Source organism: Sceloporus undulatus, chromosome 3 (assembly GCF_019175285.1).
Source record: "Sceloporus undulatus isolate JIND9_A2432 ecotype Alabama chromosome 3, SceUnd_v1.1, whole genome shotgun sequence".
In the NCBI taxonomy this organism is placed as follows: Eukaryota; Metazoa; Chordata; class Lepidosauria; order Squamata; family Phrynosomatidae; genus Sceloporus; species Sceloporus undulatus.
In genome coordinates, this window is record NC_056524.1 from 194141912 (window position 1) to 194154483 (window position 12572).

Below are 12572 nucleotides of genomic sequence, written 5' to 3' on the forward strand. Positions count from 1 at the left end.
AAGGCGCACGGGGAAGGGGGGGAAGGGGGGGCAGGCAGGAATCACCAGTTTGAGAAATTCCCATCCGTCCTGAACTCCTTTATCTTTGAGTATTTCTACAGAGTAACATAGGTAGACTTTCCTTCCCACAAATAATAAATAAAGGAGTTAACCTTTCAGATATCCCTTCTTTACCTCCAGCCAGCTGCTTCAGTCAGAAAAATACTGAACGGGGACAAGGGGATAACTAAAAAGTTTCAGTGGATCTAGTTGGTTCAAGTAAAGCTTGAATTCCTTGTATTGGTTGTTTTGGTGGCCTTCAATGTTGTTCCACTTGAGGAACCCGAAGGTGAGCCGTACTTACTTCTGCTTTTTTCTGGGCAGAATTGTGTAGAGGGGGGTGAGCCGGCTTCCTCTAAGGCTGAGAAGTGTAGCTTGGCTCAAGGTAACCCAATGAATTCCATGGCCAACAGAGTTGGGCCAAGTCCACCACTCCACACCACACACACCACAACGGGATCTCTGGTTCTCCTACTTAGTGTTTTGCATTAAGACTCCAATGCCACCTAAACCCTCCAGGGAACCTCACCTTTCTTCGAATCCGTCTTCTTGAAACCAGTGAAAACCAAAACACCCTACAAAAGCAAGCAAGCCAACCCCATATTTACAAAAGAAGCAGGTGCCTCAAACAGCAGATTGACACGGTGTAATATGCAAAAGGAGCAGTGATTTGTGTTACATCATTTTGCTCTGCGCCCACAGAAGCGTTAGTGTACAGTGTCTAAGCATTACTGTTTGGGAAAAATGCGGCTGTGATTCTGGTCATGTTGTTGCACTGTGAATGAAATCAGGGAACTATTTTGGTTTTTGCTCATTAGCAAAATGTCTTGGGCGCAGGAAACAGGGAAAATGATCAGGAAGGAAGGTGTTCCACCTCAAGCTGGATTCTGAACATCTTTTACATCTGTTCATCTAATAATGCAGATAGAGGATAACGCTAACCTTAAATATGAGAAAACAATAAGTTAAAGAATTCTGTCTAATATGCTGGAGCAACATCCCCTGTTGGCTATCAAACCCAGATGAACTCCACTATGGACTTTATCACAGTGGGACCAATGTGCTTCCATCCCGAAAATGTGTAAGTTATTGGCACCCAGAAAAAGCAAGCCAATCGCTAAGGCTATCACACACCGAGCACAACAAGGGCTAAAAGACACATTACCTAGCAAAGAAAATGGGTGACAGAGAACTTAGAGTTTCTAAAGATGTGAAGACAAATCCCTGTGCTAGCTTGGAAATAACTTTTTTGTGGCATGTCTCCAAACTGTAATTTCCACAAGTGCATACACACACAATGCCCAGAGGGAAAGGGAAACTGGAAGAAAATCCTCTTTGTCCAGAAGTGTTTCAGAGAAGGAAGGCTGAGGTTTCCTTGCAAACTCTCCCGCAACCACAACACACACACACACACACGTGTGTGTGTGTGTGTGAAGAGAGAGGGAGGAAGTGGTGCTGTCCATAAACCTCCTGATTCCAGGAGGGCTGAACCTCAGATGCCCTCCTTTCTCAGGAGATATCCTCCATTTCTCCCTCCTGTAACAGGAAGAATTCCAAAATACCTCTCCCTCTGCCTAGCTCTACCAGCTGTTCCGCTGCAATAAGAGGAGAGCAGCTGTGGGAGAGAAAGAGGGGTTTGTGTTGCATGTGCGAATCCCTTTGTGTGTCATCTCCCTCTTCTTAGCACAGCAAGGAACCTGGGAACAGGAGGATGCGGGAATTTGGTTTTCAGATGGCTGCTATGACCAAAGAGAGCAAATTCGCAAATAATGGAAATACAATTGGTAGTTTTTGCGAAAATGCTCATTTCCTGGATTCACCTCACTTACTGTCTAGAGACTGACCAGTTTGTGCACAGTGTCGGCTGAAAAGCAACTGCATAATTGTCGTTAATGTCTGGATGACCCGGAATTGTGACCCACTTAACCTCCAATTTTCCCCATGTGAAAAAGCCTGATGTTATTGATTGGAAAGGTGAAGGAGCATCGCTTGTTGGTCAACATCAGACACAGCATTTTTTTTCCATCCCCTATTGCCTTGTCAAACATTCAAGACATGTTCTTGGAGATCAGAAATAGGATACATGGTGGTGAAAAAAACTGTCACAAGAGAGACTGAAAATAGGGTTCTGATTTTGTTTCTAGTCCTTCCTTTGGATGAAGAGGAAGCATAAAAGTCTTTGGACATTAAGAAGATGTAGTAGCAAACTACTGCCTCAATGAGAACATAGGGTTAGCCTGGCTTTCCTTCCGTGGCATTCAGCTAAGGTGAACTTACACGAGGACAGTGGAGAAAGAGGAAGAAGGAAGATACTGATGAATTATGTGATAATTCCAGGTGTATTAGTTATCTATTAATTTCATTTCTTTGTATTTTCCTTTCCTTATGCTCAGAGGAACTCGCAGCCAGAAGAAATAGACAAGCACATTGTTTGTTCCCCTCCTATTAAAAATTGGCAGCTTAACAAAGGAATCAACCACCGCGCAAATATGTCGTCACTAGATCAAATGTAGTACATGTCATTCAGAGACAATTCTTTTAAAATTAATATATGGTTTTGAAAATTGAAAATGCCACATGATAGATCAACAAAATATAAGAATGTTTGGACAACAGTGCTGATACCTGAAAAGTATTTGTTGGTATTCTCAGTAAGGCTAGTAGCTTTCCAATATGCAGTAAACTGGAAGACTCTTGTGTAGTTTGGCACTTCTCGTAAAGGTTAGAAAGATCAAGTTATTCATTATAATAAATTGCTGTTCTCTGGTTGATTTTTTGTACACTGCAAAAGAATACAGTTGAGGTCAACACATTACCCAGCTGGAGTTTTTATACGTTCACAGTGGTTTTAACGGCTGTCATTAGACTAGTGCAAAGTTTTTACTGCAGAAAAAAAGCTGTCAACAACCTTGGCCGCTAGAGTTAACACCACTATTGAGTTCTTCATCATTTTAAAATTCACTGAGATTTCATGTTGCTAGTGATTCCTGTCTATGATGTCCACATACAGCAGACAAACAGTATCCATTCCTGCTAGTATAAGAGTCACTGAAAATAAATTATCTCCTAGCAGTTGGAAAGTTATTCATCACTAAGCTTCTTTTCAAATAAAACAACAAGTAATTTAGCACTTTTTCTTCTGCTACAAGAAGCCTCAAAACCTACATTTTCACTTCCGTTTGCAATTTGAGATTTTTCTGCACAAAATTCACACTTGGTTTCTCTTCTAGAACATGCCACATAGCCCAAAAATCCACAAAAACATGGATGCCGGCCATGAAAGCCTTCGACGTCACATCACACTGGGGTTGTTTTGGCGGACAGGAATTAGATTTTCTGCGAACAAATAATATTTCGGGGGGGGGGAGGGGAGCTATTCTTACACAGAAAATGTGGCTTCTCTGAAAATGTAAACCATGTGTGAAACTCCAGGTAACAGTTCCCAAATTCACTATCATTTTTTAGAGCAGGAAACAAACTTGTTCTATACAGGAAATAATATTTTTGTGTAGAAAATGCTGTTTTCTGTTCAAACCAACTATGAGTGAAATTTATAGCAGAAGATTTGCTGAACTCAAAAAAAAATCTTCTGTTCAGGATTCTTTTCAACAGAGTTTCCATCCTGAAGAGGCGCAATTTTTCAACCTTTTTTAAAAAAAAATATTTTTCCCATTCCTATTAGTGGATGCTGTAGCAAGCCATTTTGGTGTAGTGTTTGGTGTTTGGACGAGGCTGTCTAGAAGATCCCCAATCAGTAATGGCAATCCATGGGTGGCCCTGGGCAAGTCCACACCTTCTCCCTAAAGGGAAAGAAATGGTAAACATTCCCCGAACAAATCTTGCGCCAGAAACCATAGGTTCGCATACGTCAGGGTTGACATGAAATAAAGTTAATAATAATAATAATAAGCACATAACCAACAAAGGTATGTAGAGCAGCAAAGACACTGTAACTAACCCAGAAGGCATTCAGGGACATATTGTGTTAGTCTGGAATATCAAGAAGCAAGATCTTGTAGCACCTTGAGTTAACTGTACAAAAGAAGGGTCGCATGAACTCTGTAGCCTTAGTGCGGTGGCATACGGACCATAAAGGCCAGGCTGGGGGATAGGGTCGGGGCGTGGCATCCACATGAATGCATGCCCAACTCCACTCCTGGTGGTGTGACAACCGAGCGTCCCTCCACACAGCGCTCAGCATCATGGCACCCTCTGGTGCTGCTCCCATGAACCAATGCCAAAGAGCACGCACTTTGGCTTGGCCTGAGTTATTTAAGGGAATGCATCTCCTACACAACCCCCCCGCACTCTCAGAACATCAAGGAAGAAACTATTGGAACATACGAAAACTAGACAACTACAATTGTCCCATAAAGAGTTTACAGCAGCGACCCCTAAATTATGGAACAATTTACCAGAAGAGATCCGCTCATTACCACTTTAGAAAGCCTTTAAAAAGGCACTTAAGATGGATCTCTCTGCGACCTATCCACCTGACCTTTTATGGCTGATTCATGGAACATTACCACTCTGACTTGGTAGCATGGAAAATTTATGATGATTTGGCCTTTTCAGTGATTGGGGGAAATTGCTGTTGTTTTCTGACTGTATTTTTAGATAATATGTATTTTGTATGTAGTGTTGTTTTATTCTCTGGCTGTAATGCCTGCCTGATCCACAGGGAAGAGCAGGAAATACAAAGATAAAATTTATTTATTATTATTATTATATTATGATTATTATTATTAACGATTATTATTATTAAGCGGCAGAGCCACTTTTGTGGCTCCTTCGGCACCCGTAAAAAGGCCATCAGGGCTGGGACATGCAGTTGCCACAGCCCCAATCCAAGGAACATGGAGGCAGCTGCAGGCCGCCCCTTGAGGGGTGGTCTGCACAACCCCTTGGTCGTCTTCCTCAAATGTCGACCCTCTGCATACTAACTCAGGAGGGTTGTCAGTTATCTCATGCACCTACATTTCATTCTATCCTCAAACTTTATACTATAGTCTCCCAACTCAAACGACACTGTTCCTCGGTACATTCCAGGTGCCCAAGTAACATGATCACACTGTCAAATACTCAATAATTTGTCCTACTCTTGATTATCTATAATTATCACTGATATAGACACATTGAAAGTGATCTCTGAGCCAACAAGTCATTCAATTAAAAATCTTCTTTACTCCCTGCTGTGAGTCTGAAATGAGTAATATTCATCCCTCATGATTTCCTTGAACTACAGGGCGCCGTGCCTTACGCGGGGACCATTCCGGACCGATGCCTAAGGCGAATTCCGCCTATGCGCGACCCCATTGTTTCCAAGGGGGCTTGTGCACGGTGGCCGCGATGGCGTGGCGGCACACGGGGCGCAACGGGCATGCACACCCATTCAATTGAATGACGCACCGCCTCTTCCGCCCCGCGCGCGGCCCCCGCGGCTGTGAGGCGTATGCTCAACCGCGTATGCGCGCGCCCATGTATGGCGCGGGCGCGCTTATTGTATCACAAATCTCCTCTTCCCTATTTATCTTGATAAAAACCATTTGCAGTAATTTGCAATACTAAAAGGCTCCTGAATACTGTCAATTTTTAATTCCATTAACGTTTCCCTGTATTGGGCTTCTATTTTTAATATTTGAGCAGTAATAGAGTAATAAGTCTGCAATTTTCATTTTGCAGGATTAGAGCTAAGTTAATTTGCCATCTGTAAAGAAGCCACCAACCATCATGAAATTATATTGCACCCTGTGTCAAAAAATAGTCTGTTTCCTTGCAATTGGGAAATGTTTACTACATAAACTCATTCTACTGCAATGCTTCTTTCATTAACTGTGTTCAGATGCAACAACAAGCCAAGAGAATTTCAGGGAATCCGGGCATACTGGAACAAGCTACAAGCTGAGCTGCAGCCTGACTACTATGCTTGCATTCTTGCACTAGGGGAAGCAACTAAACTAACCAACGCAGTAACTATAGCATGTTGCCTAAACAAAGATTCCTAGTTGCTGCACTCTTTATGAACCAACATCACAAACCTGTGTGTGTTGTTAGTTTGCAAATTCTGCCTTGTTAGGGATGCATTATTTGCTGAGATCCTGCATCCAATTCCTAATTTAACCCGTGAAACCTTCCTAAAAACCACTCACATCCACCTGAGCAATGGGGTTCACATGTTGGCAAGCAGGATACTGCTTGATGACCATCCCTTCCCATACCAAGTGACACGGCTAAGAAGAATTTTGGTAGGACTTCATAGAAGCCCGTTTTGTGATTCTTGCACTGTCACTCAGTGACAGGAGCAGCTGGTCACGTCTTCTTAGCAACCCTGCTTGCCAGCACCACAGAATTCGGTCACTCAGAATAGCTAAACTGGCTTTAAGGTAGGTCAGGAGCATTATGAACATGGCAATGGTACCATGATCAATAAGTGGAATAAGAGACACAGTTTATGTGGTCATAAGCCAATTTTTATGATATCAAACGGATAAACAAGATGCCAGCCATTGTTGTAACCAGTTATTTCCAGGTTTAGGGGAAAGCTAAATAGGTCTTTTTAAGTTGCATGCAACCAGTAGGTGGGGTCTTTTGAAAACCAGGATCTCCAGATGTTCCCATTCCATGCACACAAATTTAGATCTACACTGTACACACAGAGATTCCCAGCTATGCAATCATTGCTCTGTAGCACTTTGTCCTCGCTTTGTTTACTCATGACAAACTTGTTTTGCCAACTAACGAGTCAGACTTTCAACAAGGTGCTTCTTACTTATGTAGTAGTAGGGGAAAATTCAATGCATAATTACTGTTCAAAAAAGCAACGCGAGCAGGTCGTCAAGTACAAAACTGAAAGGCAAGGGCCAAATCACTCTAGATTAAGAGATTTTTTTAAAATATGTATTTTAAAGGGAGGGGGTCAGGTCGTTTATCGTTCCTCTGGTTATTTAGTCAAAGAGAGAGCTTCCTGCCGCACACAATGGTCTTTCCTTAAGGGACTATTTCCATGAAGATCTGTGTGCCTTATGTTCTGCATATACCCATTTCACAACATGAAAACCTTTAGAGGTGAAGGAGAAAGAATGGGAAAATACCTTGGCTGAAGTTATTTCCTCATGCAAGTGTGATAGGATTGACCCCCAGAATCTCAAAGGATGTTTTTACATAAGCTTCATGTTACAGTAGAGTGTCCAATTCTTCTGTATAAATTCACAAGGTCGAGAATCACCCAAAATTTTATGAAACACTTCAGGCAAAGAACAGCACAGTTGCTTTGGTTCCAAATAAAGACATACAGTAGCCAGGGGAAGAAAAAAACCACTGGCACACTAGATGTGACATGACAGCCAGGAAAGGAACAAGGCCCAGTGGTCCCATATCTCTGAGACATAGGACATAGATTTACATCAAAGAAGGCATTGTAAGAGATGGAAATGTTTTCGTAGTTCAAAAAAGCGGTCTCTTTTCAGCTGAGTCTGTCTTCAGCATAATCCATGCCTTGTTTACAAAGGCAAGCATCCTTTCCAGAGGATTAGCCCAAGATATTTTGCTACCATGGCAGAACAGCAAAGGTTGTTTCCAGAACAAAGTTCATAATATATATTATTACTGAATACTGAAATACTGAAATATTTATATCTCATTTTACATCCAAGAGATCCTCAATATTGGAAAGACATATGAAATTGCCATCCCATCTAAAGAAACACAACATGCGGATTTTGCATATAGAATTCAACCAAAGAGCTAATGGGTGGTGAATGGAAACAATGGTCCAAAACACATGGGTGAAAAAGTGTGGCTTCTGGCCACTCGTCGGGTATGTGGTGTGCACATGATGCAACACCCCCAGATCAGCTGAAAGTTTAGTTCTGCAGCCACATAAGGCAACCCAAAGCTGGCCAGAAAGGAGGGCAGTGAAAGGCCCTTGTTGCCAGTGGTCCATTTAGACTATGGCAGTGCCAGCTTTGGGACCACGAACCGATCGGAGATCGTCCATGCTGGCCAGGGCTGACCGGGTTGGAGTTGACCAGAGGGCTATGCCAACCTGCCAGTCTGCTCACTCCACATCTGGGACCTTCTGTATCTCTCTTGTTTGGCTCTCTTAAGTAGATTTCTCTCTCTCCTTCGCTTTAAGATGTTTTTGCTCCTTAGTTGCTTGTGAAGAATAGTTGTGATATTGAAATCTAATCTCTGGTTACCACTGCACTTACTGCATTTAAATTAGGTTTCAGTGTAGTTTTTCATATGACTATTCATGAATGTGCAGTTATAATCTATGTTGAAATGTAAGGTGCCTCAGGTATGAACCATTATGTAATGATATTTCACTTTTGGGTTAACCACTTATAGTACATATACTTTAGTTTGTGAATCATTCTGGATAGTAGCAAGTGGGCAAGTGGTTTAGTTGTTGGATTACAACTCTGGGGACCAAGGTCAATTCCCACGCACCCATGAAACCAACCGGTGACCTTGGGCAGTCACCTCTCTCAGCCTGAGAGAAAGCAATGACAAACCTCCCTGAACAAATATTGCCAAGAAAACCCCATGATGGGTTCCTTAGGGTCGCCATAAGTTGGAAATGCACACAACAATAACAAACAATATATTAACTATTGGCTAGTTATCTTGTTAGTGTTTTTGTCATTTATAGTAAACTTTGTAGTGTGGTTTCAATGTTTAATCCAGCAATAATTATTGTATACACAACACTCTTGTATCTGTTCCTTTAGTTCCAGGATTAACTCTTATCAAAGTATTGTGGTTCTTTGTCTTACAATACATGAAATACTGAAAATATGCCAAAGTGAATCCTGGGCACATGCGGCGGCAGGAAAACTCCTTGAAGAACTCTTTCTGTCCCTGGCTGTAAAAATAAAATAAGGAACAAAAACCAAGGACAATTTGCTGTTCTTTCATGAAACCCAAATTGAGCCACCTAACACACCTCCTTCGCTGTGCCAAATAATGCTTTTCTAATAGAAAATGGAGGGACCACCTGAGGTTGCCAATTTAGGTGCATTGAAATGGCATCACAGGGATGGTTATTTAATGTATGACTGTTTATATTTGTCCTGCTGGAAGGAGGGAGAAACACTTCTAGGAAACTTCTGCCTCAAATGTCAAAAAATACATGACACATCTGGAGTGAACAAAATGAGGGTGGGGAAAATGTATCTTTCATTAAAGTAAAGGGAGAGATTCAGAGGGAGAGAGAGGCAGGCCAGCTCCATCAGAGTAAGAGGAAGGCCCCTCCATCATCCACCATCGTCACAGCCTCAAAAGGAAAGAAGATCTGCTGGACTTGATTCCCTTCCCCACTGCCCATTCTTTTCTTTTGTGTCATGTCTTTTTAGATCGTAAGCCTGAAGGCAGGGAACTGGTCTAATTAACAATTTGTGAAGCAACTCTGGGAGCCCTTTTGGCTGAAGAGCAGTATAAATACTCCAATAAATAAATAATAATAAAGCCCTGATCATTTTAGATTTCTTATCTGTACCTTTCTAGCTCCACAACATCCTTTCCAAGTGCAATGAACAGAGGAGTAGCTACAAGGCCCAGTTATAAGCAGTTTGATAGGTCATGAATTTCTAAGGTTGCATCCTATGGAACCTGGGGTTTGTAGTTTGGTGAGGCACTTGGTTGCAAACACTCAAATCCCAGATTTTTCATAGGAAGGAACCACCAGCAGTACTATAACTGTGTAGTATGAAACAGTGGCATCCCCATTCCTGGGGGGATGGGGGCCTGGCAGGGGATCTGCATGGGGTGGGGGCTGCCAAAAGGCCATGCTTGCCCTTCTCCTTGCTGGAACAGTCGCTGCCACCTCAGGAGGGATACGGTAACACAGTTGTATTTAATTGCACTGTATCTATGCTAGCCTCTTCAATCCTGGACAATGGTATTCAATGTATGTCTGTGATGGACATTTATAGTTTCTGAATAAAGTTTTTTCTTGCTTTTAACTACTGAAGTCTGGATTTCTCAACTGAAGTGTTCCAGTACATGATATCCTAGGACATGCTGCAGCTTGTCAACATCCTTTTTTGAACTTTGGTGCCCACAACTGAATACAGTATTCCAGGTGAGGCCTGACCAAAGCAGAATAGAGTGGTATTATTACTTCCTTCCATCTAGACACTATATTTCTATGATGCATCCTAGAATCGCATTGGCTTTTTTAGCTCCCATATCACACTGTTGACTTATGCTCAACTTGTGGTCTATTAGGACTCTTAGATCCGTTCCACATGTACTGTTGTCAAGCCAGATGTCCCCATTCTATATCTATCAATTTCCTTTTTTTTCTTTCTAAGTGTAGTTCCCCACATTTCTTCCCATTGAAATTTATTTTGTTAGTTTTGGCTCAGCTTTCTAATCTATTACCGTCATTTTGAATTTTGATCCTCTCCTCTGGGGTATTAGCTACCCCTCTAATTTGGTGTCCTCTGCATGCCCTCTATTCTTTCATTCATGTCTTTCATCACGGATTTCCCAGTGAATAGTTTGTTGCTGGAGCATTCCTGGATCTTCATGGGTTAAGTCTGGATAAGAGCAATGTGTCTGAAAATCTTCAGTGTGATTGTGCAACTTTGCAGGAAGTATGTCTGTTAGTTACAGCTTTTTCACCCTATCTGATAATCTCCATAGTCAATTTCCAATTTTGAGATGATTTATTGATATACTTTGCAAATAACATATGGCAAACTAACAGAAAGACACACCTCTCTAGAGTCAAACCACATATAAACTTAAACATACATTCCATTAAAAACAAAAAAAGACAACCCAAGAGAATGTCTGCTAGAATGGCTCCTACTCTGCTCTTCATGTTACTTACAGGAACACTGCATAATGTTGGCTCAGGTAATGTGCCTTTCCATGTCTGTCTCTGTAAAGTGAAAAAAATAAGGTTAAAGACTGCAATGAGGCTGAAACTGGAAGCAGAGTAGAAGAGGTTTAATTGCTGAGAACACTCTTGAGGCATTTAATCCAGTGACATGAAGTTCAGTGGTGCAATTAGGTATAATTTCAGAACTTGGAAAAGCAATTTACAATATCCAGAATCCCCAGTTCTAGGCAGGAGTCACATTGGCTGGAGGTTCCTGGGAACTATAGTGCTTTTACTGTTCTTGGTCATTTTAGGTTATTTCACAGTTTTGGGGTGGATGTATACAGTAATGTGTATTACTGTGCTCACTGTGCAGTGTGAAGTGAAATCGCATTGCTGCATTTGAAGGTTCTCCTACTTATTCTGGCGCTGTGGATTTTGTTATATCAGGTCCTGCTGTGATGGGGCCATTGTAGATATTATATTGATATATATGTCTTGAAACCCTGATAGCTATTAAAATAGCAACTTCAGGATCTTGAAGTTTTGGTAAGGAGTGGCAGAAAAGGGGGATGCTCAGTCTCTTCTCCCCTTAACATTTTGCACTCATGTCATGAAATCTTTTCTGAGTTTGCTCAGAAGTAATCTCATTGTGAGAGGATCTGAGCCACAATAGCTACTAAGTGTGTTTTGAGGACTTCATTATAATTCATCTGCGAGCTTTTTCTCACATGTATGCATGCTTGTGAAAAACCGCAGGTGGAAAGATAGAAATTAGATAATTTTTAAATGTTTCACTGAATGATCTCTTTTGCCATCTCTTAAGATTGTTGTAAAATAAAGTGCACCTTGCATGCATGTCAGAAATCTGCACGTTTAAAGGCTCACTGCATATTTTGGATGCATAAAAACATACATCGTTGTTTTTTAAATAAATTGCCTAAAAATACATACAGTTTAAAAAATATACAAATCTGCTTTCATCAATGGGAGAAATGTGTACATTTCTGCTAACAGAAAATGTGTAAACACAGCAAAATCTTGCAACCTGAGACCCAAAAAAGAAAAGAAAAGTAGAATGTGATGCAGCTGGAATTTGGCTAAAAAGTGAGCATAGCTGAGACTCAAGAATTTTGCACAGTCTTGGCTGAAGATGAGAAAACTGTGGAGGTAAATAAGCACTGCTGCCCACCTTATCTCCATTCACTGATAAAAGAAGCCACCACAATTTAAAGGTACATATGTGTGTACTCTCCATTCCTGCTCTCAGATATAGTCATTATGAAAAGGAAATGTGTTGGCATACCTTTTAGACAGCAGGTGGAGGCACACATGGCCAATCACTCCACCATTCCCCTTTCCCCAAATCTTCCTGCATAGAATATTAACATGACAGTTGAGAATGGTATGCTAGAATTGTTGTCCCTATTACCTAGTTTTCTGTGCACAGACATTAATTTTGCACAAACATTAAACCAAATCAGTCCCACAGGTAGTCAGAAGAGGCAAGTGAGAGCTGGTGGTTGCCATGTTAATAGAATAGTGAATCCATTCCAAGTTTTATTCCAAATGTCAAAGAACTGTCCAAACTGTGTAGGCATGTATAAGATTATACTACAAATACTGTCAAACTGGAGTGGGACTACTGCTGGTAGTCTAGCAGTTCAGAAATAATTTGGAAATGGAACTTGATCTCAAGGAA